The sequence below is a fragment of the Cimex lectularius genome, unplaced genomic scaffold, assembly GCF_000648675.2.
Source record: "Cimex lectularius strain Harlan isolate CLEC.00 unplaced genomic scaffold, Clec_2.1 scaffold60, whole genome shotgun sequence".
Classification (NCBI taxonomy): Eukaryota; Metazoa; Arthropoda; class Insecta; order Hemiptera; family Cimicidae; genus Cimex; species Cimex lectularius.
Genome location: NW_019392643.1, coordinates 962,294 through 977,308, shown reverse-complemented (window position 1 = coordinate 977,308; position 15,015 = coordinate 962,294). Strand labels below are relative to the sequence as shown.

At 38.6% G+C, this 15,015-nt stretch overlaps 1 protein-coding gene across 1 annotated transcript in view; it reads right to left on the bottom strand.

Annotated features, from left to right (window-relative positions):
- Positions 1 to 15,015, bottom strand: part of LOC106661135 (guanine nucleotide-binding protein G(o) subunit alpha) — a 111,902-nt gene that overhangs the window by 84,537 nt on the left and 12,350 nt on the right. The gene's annotated exons all lie outside the window — the stretch shown is intronic.

Below are 15,015 nucleotides of genomic sequence, written 5' to 3'. Positions count from 1 at the left end.
CGTTCATCTCTCTTGGGAGTAGAGGAGGCCATACACCAAATCAGCCCTAGCCTCTAATGCTCCTGTTTTCTCTTCATTCTTTTCAAATATTTCCTTGTGGGACGACTGAGATAGGAGGACCTTCTTGGCTAAAGGAGATTCTCCCTATTATTAATAAATACGTACTTTATTATAACAATAAAACCTCATCTTACAATTCTACCTCCTACTCTCTTTTTGAACTTTGATTCTCATGGTCTGTTTATCTGCAAAAATCAGGTCAATAGACTGAACTGGGTGTTTACTGCCACAGCTCAGTATCTCCTCTTTTTCTTTTGGTTGCGTCAGTTTTTTCCTTGATGCGTGTGGTTTGAGTGGCCAAAAAAGATAGCTTTTTGCCGCTTGGAGCTTGACTGCTTAAACTCTTGACGAGAGAAAAATAGAACGTAGAACAAGTGAATGCATCCAACATCTCCAAAACCTGGGATAACATAACATAAGCTGAAAACCGGCTAGAGGAGGGTCTGCAACATCATATAATAGGCTTAGAAACATAATTGGGTTAACAGGATCAACGTAGACTCCTCCATCCAATGGATCAACATAAAACAAAAGGTAAGATGGACGAACCCCAAACTGCCAGTCTCAGTAAACGTATGATCAAAGAACCCTCACCAAACTAGCAAAGCTTTGCCTTTTGGAGATTGCTTCAGGTCTAGGCCGATCTTTTAATGCTCCTGTGTCTTTTTCGTTCTCTTCAATTATCTCCTCTGGCGATGACTCCTTCTGAGGTAAAATGGCCTCATTCGTTATAAAGGAGAAGATAGTATGTTTCCTTTCTGAAGACCTCTTTCAATATATTACTGCGGTTGACCCTGGTTCCATCACACGGTAGTGAGATTGAGATGTAGGACAGTCCTGACCTCTGGTAAGGTGAAATAGTCGAATTTTTGTTTTGATGCCTCTACGATGATGTACCATTAACACGTATCCAAAATTAGGGAAAACATAACAACCACCAACCTTGGGTGCCAAGGCACAAGGAGATTTTATATGAATAAGCAGACAAACTAGCAAGATTATCTAACTCTTCCATCACAGAATGGCAGAGAAAACAAAAAGAGAAATGGACGAACTTAGGTAAACTCTTTGTTAAATAGCACACTACAGTTAGAAAAGCTCAGGGGAGTTATAGGGCTACGGGTCACTACATCTGAAAAAACACCCCCATTTGTACAATGGGGTGGAAGAAACTACCATATAATCTTTGACTATGAAGCAACCGCTATGACACAATCAATGACCTACTATATCTTAAATAAGCAATAGAGTCAATTAAATTAAGGAACTAGGAAAAGTATAATAAGACACCCAACGCCTTAATTCCCTTCCTAGTATCATCTTACCCCTATCCTAGGACATCTGAGGAATTGTAAAACAAAAACAGAAACTTAATCTTAAATAAGCCTAATTGCTATGTCTAAAGACCTTTTTCACTTCTTCCATAATTCCAGTTATATCATTGGAAATAATAAGTGGCAGTCCTCCTTTTAATCATTTCCGACTATATACCTATAAACGCATATTATTTATAATTGTTTAAAAAATCTTTTATGAAAAAACGATTAAACACGAATGTTCTCCTTTTCGAAAAAGTCATTCCGATTTACGTTTTGTAAATAGGTAGCATGCGCAAAATCCGCCGCAGAGCAACGGGCGGGGTTGGGTCGAAACCGGAGGCGTCTACCGTCTGAACCGACTGAGTGGTAAATGAGTCACACCAACAGCAAACATGTAACTTGACGTGAGTAGATCGAATGTAGGTCGCTTTAGGGTGAACAACGACACAAATGAATTTTCCCCTTTTCTAATATTCAATACGGTTAAAATATCCTCATCCGTGTATGCTTACATAAAAGATTGTGTTAAACGTCACTGTTTTTAATTTAATCGAATAAAATATTTTGTTGAAGTCGTGTGTTTTCCACAAAACTTTCACACAAAACCAATATGACACCACAAGAATAGTATCACACTTAGGCCCTGGAGATGACCCGAATAAAGATCGAAACGTCGGCAAAAAAAATAAAAAAGGTGTTTTTCTTAAACTACCTCATTCTTGACCGCTCCTCATGACTTAACAAATTATTAATCAACCGGTCACTAAGAAACATAGATGAATAAAATATGTTAGTCTGATTAGAAGAAATTTATTTACAAGCTCAAAATGTCATAAGCCATAGGTACCGCCTGTACAACTGTCCATGTTAGCACAATAATTTTTCGGCGAACTGCTCCCTCATAACAAACAAATTTGTCCAAAATAAGACTTATAATAATAAATAGCTTGTAAATTTTGACAAAATAGGTCGGTGTTGAAAGTAACAGAAGCGTGGCGACCCGCACAGGGCGCAGTCGGAGTAGCGTGAGAACGGAGACCTGGAGAGCCTCTCCCCCAAACACTTCACCTATGTGAAAGGTGAAGAAATCAGAAGGCATTCGGCACCAAAGTATACAGCCGTGGTCGGGAGCTCAAAACGCCCGTCTGGTGTCGATTAAGCCAGAAATTACGGAGCCAGTGTCGTCAGCGACTAATTAGAAACTCCAATTGCAATCGTTGATCGCAACTATTAATGACTTAACAGGGCTCGTCCTAGATCCATACAGAACCAATACAACATAGAAAATTTTAAACACCTTTCGTGAAAGACAGGGGTTGACCAGATATTGATTATCCCCGGTAAATTTTTAGAGTTCAATAATCCCCTTAAAGGAAGCCAATCGAGGATAAGTGCTCTACGATCACTTTGAAACAGGTGGTTTATTTTCATGATTTCATCTAATAGCTTAACCATAGAACACTTAGGTTACATAATCTACTGATATCTGATAGTAGGTGAGGTTTCATGCCCGCTTTCCGAATCTGCCCAAAGTGTGTTGATCTTTCTACTGCTTCTTTTGATTCAATCTGTAGTTTCTTTGGGTCTTCCAAGGATTGCTTGGATTGCTTTTGTCCAGGATGCTTTCTGATATACCTACCGCAAAAGTCATCGGGTCTTAACCTTTTCTTAACCAACGGGATATAATTCGTTTCCCTATATATACGTTCTGCATGTCGTGGACCCCAGCGGAGTGTGACTATACTGGTTAGGTTCCTTTGAACCGTTCTGTAGTTTCTTTCCTTTCTTGCAAGGAGGTTTTTGGTTGCTTGTGTCCAGCGAGTGATTCCCCCAGTTTCCTTACTCTCATATTTTTATTTAATATGATTTCTGTCATATCTAATGCAAAAGGCTTCGAGGGTCTTAACCTTTTCTGCCTGAGGCATCTATTTCGTTTCCCTCTAACATGACCTGGAAGCGAGTGGAGTGTCACTCTTTATTGGTCAGGTTGTTTTGAGTCTTTCTGTAGTCTCCTTCTTTAAAAATCTTTAAAGCATTGTAGGTAGTAACAACTGAATTTGCTTTTCCATCAAGACCATACGGTGATCCAGAGTATTCATGGGCTTAAAATCTTGCAAGGAGGTTCTTGGTTTGCCTGTGCCCAGTGTGATTCCGACTGTTTCCAATCTCTCACCTTGTTTCCTTTTCTATGATACTCTCTGATTTGCCTACTAGAAAACGTTTCGGGTACTACACCTTCCTTGCAAAGGCGTCTAAATCGTTTTCCTCTAATCCTGCTTGCTCTGGAACCGAGTGGAGCGTGACTGTACTGGTTAGGTTCCTTTGAGTCTTTCTGCAGTTTCTTTCTTTTAAAATCTTTAAAGGACTGTAGGCAGTAAAAAATGAATTCGCTTTTTCATCAAGACCATACGGTGATCTAGAGTATTCGTGGGCTTTAAAAACTTGCAAGTAAGTTCTTGGTTTTCCTATGTCCTCACCTTGTCATTTTTTATGAGATACTCGCCGAATAACCTAGAATAATATGCTTCAGGCACCAACGATTGTTTGCAAAGGCATATAATTCGTTTTCCTTTAATCCTGTATGTCCTTGAAGTAGAGGGCGGCTCGGTTTGGCACATCAAACTAATTTTGTTTGGATTTTTAAATCAGCACCATCTTTGATGGTTATGATATTCCAGTTTGGTAGACTGATCAGCCTGTCTGGATTTTCTTTTTATACACTCTGTTCAGATTATTTCTCCCTACCATTCGGTTGTTTCAGAGTTCTTTAGTATAATTTTTTTGTACTATTAAAACAGTTATTCTCCTGTTTGAGATCGTCGAAACAGTAAAATGGGAAAGGTGTAGTCTGAATTGCCTGAATTGCTCAGGCCGGCCGGGGTCAATGAGTCGCATTGAAAAATTTCTAGTGCTGTTGGAACCGTAGCCGATAATAAATGCGAAGGTTTTGGATACTGTTTCGACATGGTTTCAGTGTCAATTTCTTTTCCTTATTTTGCCGGTTTTAAACAAGTAAAATGGCGTCCATTGAAAAGAAAACCGTTTTGTCAAACTAGATAATTCAAACGGCACATCGTTTTATACGGGTATTGATTCGACGTCGACCAATTCAACCAACTGCCACTTTCTAATTCTTAATCATGTATAAAACTGAACTAATTCGCGTCCTACATCAACACAGACTGCATGTTCTCGATCATTTTATATAATAATTTAATTATACACTGATAGACAAAATTAAAGCACCACCTTAACTTTTAAGTATTTAGGTTTATTCGTATTTTGCATACCAAAAATAAGTTTCATTGTAAAAAGAAGGCATTTTCAAAAAAATGTTTATTACCTAATTCTAAAATAACAATTATTGAGTAAATAACAAAATAAACAGAAAATTCAAAAACAAATAAAATTGTAAAAAAATACTTTTTTGCCCTCTTTAATACAGAGTAGGCAGAGTGCCTCCTTTGATACGAATCACGTCCCTTAAACGCCTTTACGTCGGAATAGATTTCTGGTAAAATCCTCAGGAATTCCACTACATTCATGAAGAACAGCCGTTTCCAACTCGGCGCTTGATTTGGTCCCAAATGTGTTAGATAAGGTTAAAATTTGGGATTCGAGGGCCACACCAAGCATTCAATTCCAACCTCATTCAGGAAGCCATCTACAATACGTTATGGGGCCGGGCATTATTCGGCATTAGCAAGAATCTCTCAATTATGTGGTGGGGGGGGGCAAATGGCACTGCATGTTCTGCGATTATGTCTTTGAGTCGTTCTGTAGTTTCTTTCGGTTCTGTGAAGTTAGAGATCTTCCTTACAGCAATTCCGTGCGGTCGTCCGAGGAAATACCACCCCAGAACATTGTTGAGCCGTGGAATGCCACCTGAGGAACATACAGCATGGGGCGTACCTTTCTCCTGAGCGCCTCCAAATGAAATTACGCCCTTCTGATGATTGGCCGTGTCTCACCAAATCTGTAAAGAGAACATGTCGAATTCACATGTTCTCCAGCCGACTGAAGTCTGGCCATTTTCCGAGCTGTGGTATGGAGAGGTCCACGAGCCGGGTGTCAGGCCCTGAGGTTGGTTTTCATAGAGCCTTCTTTTTGCAGTCCAGGAGGAAATAGAAACATTTCGGACTTGTATTATCAGATTTCTTATCTCATTTCTCGCATAGCTGCAGTTTCGTAGAGCCTGATGACGGATGAATCTATCGTCTCTCTGTTCTAAGGTCGACCCTGCCCTGGCCTTCTACTGTGAAGCCCTGTTTCTCTGAAGCCTCAAATGCCTGACTGGATCCATTGAAAAAGGATTCTTATGCGTTAAGAATAAGAATAATATCAAATGAAATCAACGAAGGAAAAAGATTAACTGAAAGCGATCTTTAGACGTAGGAGAATGGAAGGGCATAATGCTAATTTTTGTGCAAATGGGATTAATTAGTAGAAAAGTAAATATAGGAAGTAAACAAAGCATTATTTACTGTTTATTTTTACTACGATAGCTTCTAATTATCTGTAACTTATGTAGAAAGATAATGGATTTAATTTTAAACTAAATAAATTGAGTGGTGCGTTAAATTCGTCCATCAGTGTCGAATATTCTTTGTAATTCTTGAGTATGTTGAGCTTAGTAATTCACATGTTTGTCGATTCTTTTTGATTTACAGACAAGGATGGACGGACGTAAAATCCAGACGGCTTGAAGGCTTCGATTGAAATCGAAACGAGAAGCCCAACAAGGAAGTGAGAACTGGATCAAAAGAAGACAGAAATAGATCCGAAGGAGGTCGATCGGGGATTTGTAGCAGATAAACCAGACCCCACGACTGGAATTATTGTTACCCGCCCTTTCTGGCAATGGGTAATTCCAATCCCCGAGACAAATTTGAATAAATTAAATTCAAGAAAACCAATTTATATTCATGAACGTGTGATACTAATTGCAGAATAGAGCCGGCGTTTTGTCAATTGAATTTTCGATTCCACGGGGTTGAATAACTTACTCGGACCACAGGGAACACTTTGCATTCGAATAGTTATGAAAATCAGAGTTATTTCGAGCTTTCAATAGAAAATAAGTGACATCCTTTTTCATTTTACAACTTTCTGTTGGTCAAATTGCGGACGAACGACATCGGTCCAACTCTTTAAAAAGGTTAGGGTTAAGGTTAAAAGGCGTTGCCCTCGTTACGACCTTACGCACCACTACCAATATTGGTCTATTGTTTAATGTCCATTATTGTCTAGAGCTGTTCGTTCTTAACGCTCCCAGATCCCAAAGTTTCTTCGAGAGCTGCCATTGTATCCTCTAGGCCTTTGAACAGGCAGAGGATATGTTCTGCTGTTCCTTGTTCTTGGCAATATCTGCCCAGTGTTTTTCCTGCTCCGAGTATATATGCATCCGGAGTAAGCAGTCCTAACATGTCGCAGGTTTATTACTTCAACTGTTAGTTCCTCCGATCATGCTTTGGTCAACTTTTTGTCTGCCCTGGAGTTCCATTGAACCGACGACCTCGGTTACATACAATCGTATGAGGCATCTACTATTTTGGCCTCGTCGATGGCAAAGCTTAAACGCGTTTAAAAAACAGCCAAAATAGGACAAGGATGATGGGAAACGACCAATAATAAGTTTAAATTGCAAAAGTATCTTTATAAAATATGTACATTTTAAAAGACATTTAAATCGTCTCGACCTTGGTACATTGCATCAGGTTGGTTTGGACTAGATAGTTTGGGTTTTTAGTGTAGCTCCCCTCACCGAAAAACAATGAATGGCCCTATCGATGAAACAGGTGGTATTCACGTGTTGTGAATGAAGTGAACGTCGCATATGACTGGGCATGGCTTCGTTCCAAAGACTAGCCCAATATAATAAGTCTCATGTCAAAACAAGGAGGGAGCCCTTCCCCAACTAACGTGTCTAAATCATGGTCAATGTCAATGGGTCCTTTACTCACTAAGGCTTGTCCATAATTAAAATCTTTGGCTTTTATACATCTTGGTCTAATTTTATACGAGTCGCTGTATTATTAATTATATAATTTCGAAGGGTAAGGTTTTGACACGCTCTGTCATACTGATGATGACAATTTTCCTTGTTATTTGTGCTGCGCATCATTTGCCTGGTGTTTCCATCTTTATCGCTGAGCCAGTCTAGATTTAACTGTCCTAAAAACCAGATTCACACATAACCTAATCCGCTGATGCAAACTGACGATTTTCGATTCATTCCAATAATGTTGTGGGAAATTATTGAAAATAAACGTTGAATTTTGCTCAGACATCATTGATGACAGAAAAAACTTTGCTTTTCTGGAATCAAAGCTCGGTATAATTGCCATGGGAATTGCCGGCATTATGAACGAATGATAAATGCGTCTGGCGTTTCATTAAAATAAATTAAAGCCTAAACGGATGTATGTAGTTTTATAACAACATAAGGTTTGATGTTCGACAGTTCCTCTTTATGCCCATTATATATGCCTTAACCAGGACCGACATTTTTCGTTTTACGTTCGTTTCCGATCATTTTGGCCTGTCAGAGTTGTATAGGCCCTTCGCTATCTTCAGTTACGTCTTTCACAGACAAAGGCCCGACTGGCAGATCTAAAAAGCGATTATAGGCAGAGAAAAATTATCAGAAAAACCAAGGTCCAGGAGATATTCTATGCTATTGCTAGGCTCAAAGACGGAAACTAGTACGGGAATGGTCAAAGCTACCGCACAACCATCATTTAAGCTTACTAGCCATAGAGGCATGTCATGTTATAATGGCAGACAGACAGATCTAAAGCCTCTCCTACCCTATGAGATTAACTCAAAATTAGTCTGCAACTGCCTAACAAACTGGGATCTACAAATAATCTAACGCTAAGGCACCAGGACATGGGGGGGGGGAATTTCAGGCAACAAGCAAGCAGGGATATGTAGCCTAGGAACAATGCCCAAATCTGTTTTGTGGGTTAAATTATAACCTCATTAAAAAAATAGCTCTTGTATTACGAAAGAACACAATAAATACTCGGAATTTATGCCAGACATGAGGCAAGCAGAAGCATACCACTTTAAGCAAAACTGAGACTACTAACTGAGAACGAATGTCTACTATGTCTAGAAGAGAGAGAGACAACAAAGCATTTCCAATTCAACTGCCCTATAATAAATGGTGAGATTTCCTCTTGTGGCATATTGGGCGAAAAGCCTATTTCTGAAAGTTACCAATCATCTCGGTCTGAGTTTTGTACCTACTGAGTTTTGTTGGTTTAAACGCGTTTCGGCTCTATAGAAATCACAAAAACTGAAATGGCGAAACGCCGAAACGCGTCTGAACCAACAAAAGCAGAAGCAGGGATAAGCAGACCACGATAATAGGTAACTATCAGATAATGCCCCACAATAGCTTAAAAAAAGGATATGGAATATAGGAAAGCCATTCTTGTACATTATGTACCAACATGTCATACCCTTCATATAGAAGAAAGAGAGGGATATATTTTTGGGCTAGCTACACATTTTCAATAGTATTATATTAGGTTAGGTTAAGGTAGGTTATGTAGGGTTAGGTTAGATTAGGTTTAGGAAAACTATTAGCCGACCAATTGGTAAATATTGTTGTCATAGAAGCCTTTCTGATCACGGAGGTACTGCGATGTCGTTTGTAGGTTCTAATCCGTTTTTATAACATGTATAACCATTTTCGTTTCGTGATTTCGAATAACAACGGAGTGCTCATGAGTTGGGATAGCGTTAAGGAACAATAAGATTAGGTTAGGGTTAGGTAGTGTTAAGTGAGGTTCTGTACTTTGTTAAAGAAACGAAAATCTTTCTGGGAAATCAATAGCAGAGAGTGGAACCAATTTATTCCATGGATTTTATTACATGGATAAATTTTTAGGATAGATACAAATTGTCGTTTTTCGTTGGCTGATTTTGCGTTACGGGGGAGTGCGCATGAGTTGGGATCGCGTTAGAGAACGGTAAGGTTAGGTTAGATTCTGTCCATGAAAGAGTCTAAAATCTCCCAGGAAAGTGTAAGAGCAAAAGAGAGAACATAATTTCGAATGAAATGTGAAGAACAAAAATATAGTGACATATACACATGCAAATAATATTATTATCTCAGTCTATTAGCATGTTCTATGAGATAATATCATAAGTAGTGTAAATATTGCGGGGTTTTTCTTTTTTTTAAGGTACAAATTATAATGCCAATCTGATTTGAGGCACACACACAAAAAAGAAAACAATGGATTTGTTTCCACAGCGGGAACGTTTCTCCATATACATCTCACTTCCTTCCCCTAATAACTGAAATATTAATTACGTTCCATTAGAAAAGTTAACAATTACAAGGTATAATTACAGGTTTATCTTTATTTCTATAAATAAGAGAGTGGGAGTGTTTTATTATGTGAAAATGCTGTTTCACATAGAACAGAACCTTTTCTTTTGTATGTGAGCCGTACACAAAAGAAAGTAAAATCAATCTCTGCACAACTTGTTAAGATGAACTTTTAACGAAATGTTTTTGTGCCTCATTTAATATGTCGGTTAGTTTGTCTTTTAAATCTAAGATCCGCGTATTAATCGTTGGCCACTGTTTTCGCACTAACTGATTTTCGGGTTCTCTATGAGTTGCGCTTAATATTGAAGATGTATTATCAGAAAAAGTTGTTATGGAACAACAAACAACAAACCAACAACTTTTTATTTTCATGTATGACAATGCAAGGCCCCCACACAGCTTGGATCGTTCATAGGTTTGGAGTGGCCAGCAATGTACTCTCGACTATATTGACCACCTGTAAGATGAGTTGTCAAAGAGGGTGGAAAGTCGCCCAGTGATGCAAGAGAATTTCCAGGGATTGAGAATGGCGTTGTTGGAGTATGAAAATATCCCACACCACTACCTTCAAAACCTCATAAAATCGCTGCCACGTCGAAAGCAAGCGGTGATCGACGCAAGAGGAGTAAATACTCGTAAATAAATTGGATATTTTCTTCATTGTATCCAGTTTAATTTTTTTATTTAGGTATCTTATATTTTTCTGTTAAAATATCCAGTAAACAATAAAAAATAAAACCTTATAACGATAGCATGTATTTACTAAACAAAACGAGGGTGGCCACATTTTTGCTTCTCAGTGTATTTTAAGTGCGTGTGTATCTCTCGGCCTCGCAACATAGTCCTCTGTTCTGCTCCCAGGAAACCCTCTTCTTCCTGGCAATATCTGCAGTCTTCATTCTGTTCCGTGTCTATACAAATGCCATCAGAGTCTGCTGTGTCCAGTCAGCAGTCCTATCTTATTATAACACATCTTAAGTTTAGTAGATCTGCTGTTGGTTTTTGTGATGGTACCTTGATGAACTTTTTCGAAACTCTCCTATAATAAAACCCCGTAGAACCATGGACCTATTCTAAACCCAATCAAGCCAATAGGTGTCCTGATTTTCCTCGGCCAGTTAGTCGCTCCTCTGGCCAGTATGCACTGTACCTAAACAAGGAGAATTTCATAATGGAGCCTGATGATTATGTATGTTTCTGCCGTGAATGAATTTTTTTATAAAAACCGCCGAAAAACGTAATTAGTCTAACCTTATCGATGTTTTTCATCAAGAAATAAGAAAATTCTTTGTGAAAATCGATTTTTATCTCGATATTCTAATCTACATTTTATTCGTTAATGTAACGATAGAAAGTATGGGAAATTAGCCTCCAGGTCGGTTTAGATTTCTCGTACGAGCCAGGATTTTATAATTTGAAAAAAAGAACAACCCAATCTAAAAGAAAGTGTTCACTCAGCTGGTTAAAAAAGCGTGTTCTTATTAAAAAGTGAAGAGTATAAAGACTTACATAACCACTACAGTTGGAACATTAAAAATGATATAGACAGTTTAAGGCACAGTAGTAATCACTTACTGAATTTATCAGCACAGATAAAACAACGTGCAATTAAGTTATATTATAGCATGAAATTAATAGAAAGAACAAAAGGATTTTCTCTGAACGGTTTATCTATTGATTGATAAGACAGTGAGAACAGATCAGATCTTCAATATTTCGCTGACTGGATAATGTTCCAAGAATTCGTTCCAACGAAAGCTTTCGAAATGTTTTATTAAAAAAAAAAAAATATTTGCACAAAGAAAACTTCTTTCCGATGGCTTCAAAAGCCAGAAACGTCAATTATATCTGCCTTGAACTAAGTCCTCGAATCTCCTTTTTTGTTGGGCCCGTGCCAGCCCAATGGAAAAGTATTGATTTTTCTCATGCCCTCTTCTCCCCCGTTCTATGAAATAATAATCAGTACAGTCGACGTCAAATTGGGCGTCCGCTATGAACCAAAATGTGCTTCGTAATCGTAGCAACAATTCAACAATTACCGCCTACGAAGAAGGTAAAATAAAGAAGCAAGGGGTAAAATTTTCAGTAGACTTTTCCCAAAATGAAAAATAACGGAATTTTATTACTTAGCAGGAAATGATAATTTAACTATTTTTTATAATAAATATAACATGAAGAACGTTATTGAGTCACCAAAAAAGAAAATTCAACTGTGATTCATGAATAATTGTAAGCTGGAAGTGTTTTACCATACATTACCATCCCAGATATGCCGAAAATGATAAAAGTGTTGGCTCTAAATTTACTATCAACAAAAAATAATTAAATAAATAAAACAATTTTTCCATGTACAAAATTTTATCTAGAGACCGAAAATTCGAAAGTTCAACGACTTCAAAAAAGAGTCCGATCCAAGCCAGGGATTAAATACCGCCCCGAGGAAGTGAGGTGAAAAGGAGGAAGCGGCCAATTTGTCCGTATTGTGTCAACTACGTTCAATGTAAAGTGTTACTTATTGACCTAAAATAAGATTTATATTTTGTCACTTCATCGAATATGCAACGTGTCACTGCCAAAATGTGTCCACGTGCGGTACGCGCGGCTATGAACGAACGCGTCTCCGCCAAATGGGTCCATGGTCCGCGCGGCTATGAACGTGTCACCACCAAAATGTATCCATGTGCGGTCCGCGCGGCAATGAACGTGACACCGCCAAAATGTGTCCATGGTCCGCGCGGCTATGAAGGCGTCACCGCCAAAATGTGTCCATGTGCGGTCCGCGCGGCTATGAACGCGTCACCGCCAAAATGTGTCCATGTGCGGTCCGCGCGGCTATGAACGTGTCACCGCCAAAATGTGGGGCGAACTCCTTGAAGAAGCTGAAACGCCTCTTACAATTCAAAACCGCGAAGCAAAAATGATCTGAAACGACCTAATTACAAATTTAAAATAACCTCGCCAGATAATTTTTGTTATTTCATAAGATAGACGAAGAGAGAGAAAGTTTCAGAAGTGCCAATAATTGCAGGTTAATCTAAAATTTGTACCAGTCTATTTTCGTCTATTTCGTCAGTTTTCGTAGCGGCTTTACGCCATCTTCAGTTGTCTATTACCAGTGTGTTCGTGACAGTTCATCAAATCTGAGTCTCTTTATTCTTCTTTTCTTCCTTCCGACGATTTTCCTTACTCATAAAGGTTCGATCTTGGATTGAATATTGTCAATACTTTGGAAACTGATTAAACAGTAATTTGGTCATTTCCGATCATCCTGGACCGTCTATCCCCGCTGTTTTGGTCTGTTAGACCAGGATAAACGAATAAATTACAAAAACCTTCCTTGGCATACAGCCGAAACGACTCTGACAGGCAAAAACCGCGAGGATATACGGACCAAAATCACAGAAAAAGGCCAAGTTCATCGCCTCGCTGACCATAAAACAAAATACAATTAAAGAATAAATTAGGACGGATTTCAAATTTTAGGCTGCTCGTCCATTGGAACCGAACTACGACGGCCGTTCAACAGCTGAAATATTTGACCAAACGGACGACCGGCAATATAGCCGAACGCCGTCGTCCACTGTAGCCGATTTTCGTCAGTTCACGACACAGCCCAAATGGATGTAGAATATTTGTTGCTTTTTGAAAATTCTTAGTTTACATACAAATGGAATGAAAGAAATAAACAAAAATATTGGAAGTTCCATTTCTAAAGCTATCCTTGACCACAGCTTACGCTGGACATCTCTCCGATGATAGAGTGGATCACGCATGTCCCAAGAGCCTGCTCCTCAACCGCACTTATCAATTTTTCGCAATCCATCGAAATGAAAACGAAACGAAAAGGTAATCAAAAAGCAAAGAACGGCGTTAAACAATGGTGAGCGTTTGAAGTCACGTGGTTGACAGTTGAAGTCGAAGTAACCATTCGGCCGAATAGGACTGGAAAATCCAACTTTATTTGGATCGGAAAGTGCTTCGGCCGTACACGGCCCAACACGACCGAACGAATTGGTTATAATGGACTCGTGCTCATTCGTTTCTTCGCTTTTGGATCATCCGGCCCTATTCGGCCGTGCAACAGCTACGTGGTACAGCTCCAGTGGACGGCCTACCTTATTCTTTGAAATTGGCAAGTAATAAGAAAACAATTCACCACGGAAGATGGCTAAAAGTAGAATGGCGTCTGAGACCAAAAATGATCAGAAAGAACCAAATTACAAGTTCATAACCTAGCTGACCCCAACAGAAAAAAAATCAAAGATTTAATTAATTGGGACAGCTTTTAAGTTGCATTTTTTGAAATTTGCAAGTCATAAGAAAACAATTCACCGCTGAAGATGGCGAGAAGCCGATTGGCGCCTGAGAGACCAAAAATGACCACAAATAACGTAACGTGTCGTCGCTTCCCAGAAAGCGAAAAAAATTGAAGATACGAATAGGACACCTTTTAAGTTGTATTTTTTAAATGATAAAATAATAAGAAAACAAACCCACTACTGAAGATGGCGAGAAGTCGAGTCGCGTCTAAGAGACCAAAAATGCTCAAAAATAACCACCATACATGTTCATGACCCCAATAGAAAAACATTAAAGATTCAATTAGGACAGGTTTTAAGTGTATTTTTAAAAATTGCAGTAATAAGAAAACCAACCCACTGCTGACGATGTCGAGAAGCCGATTGGCTTCTGAGTAACCGAAAATGACCAGAAATAACCGAACCACAGGGCGTCGCTTCGCATAAAGAGAACAAGAATTAAATATAAATATGACACCTTTTAAGTTGTATTTTTTAAATTGTGAAGTAATAAGGAAACAAACCCACTGCTGAAGATGACGAGAAGCCTAATCACGTCTGACAAACTAAAAATATCCAAGAGACATTTGACCACAACGTTCGGTCGACCTTGTCGTAGTTATATTATATAAAGAAAATCGTTATTGGACACTCGACTTGTAATTTTCTAATTATGCATGTAAAACGAAAGTATAGGCGAAGTGATGCTCAGTGACTACATTATGTAGGAATAACGAGAGCGGGGGTAGAAAGTAACGAAACAGCGTCGAATCTACTCACATAGACAATTATTAGTTATGGTCAGAAATCGATTGATATTATTCCAACAGTTGGGTTTCAATTATTTGAACCTCTTTTAATAAGAAGTACTTGTGGTAGAGGACAAATATAGTCTTTGAAAATTACAAAAGGGCCTGAATATTTTTCGTTTTTGTTTTTTGGGGGCTAATTTTTCAAACATTCGTGAAGAGATGACGTCCTGGACTTA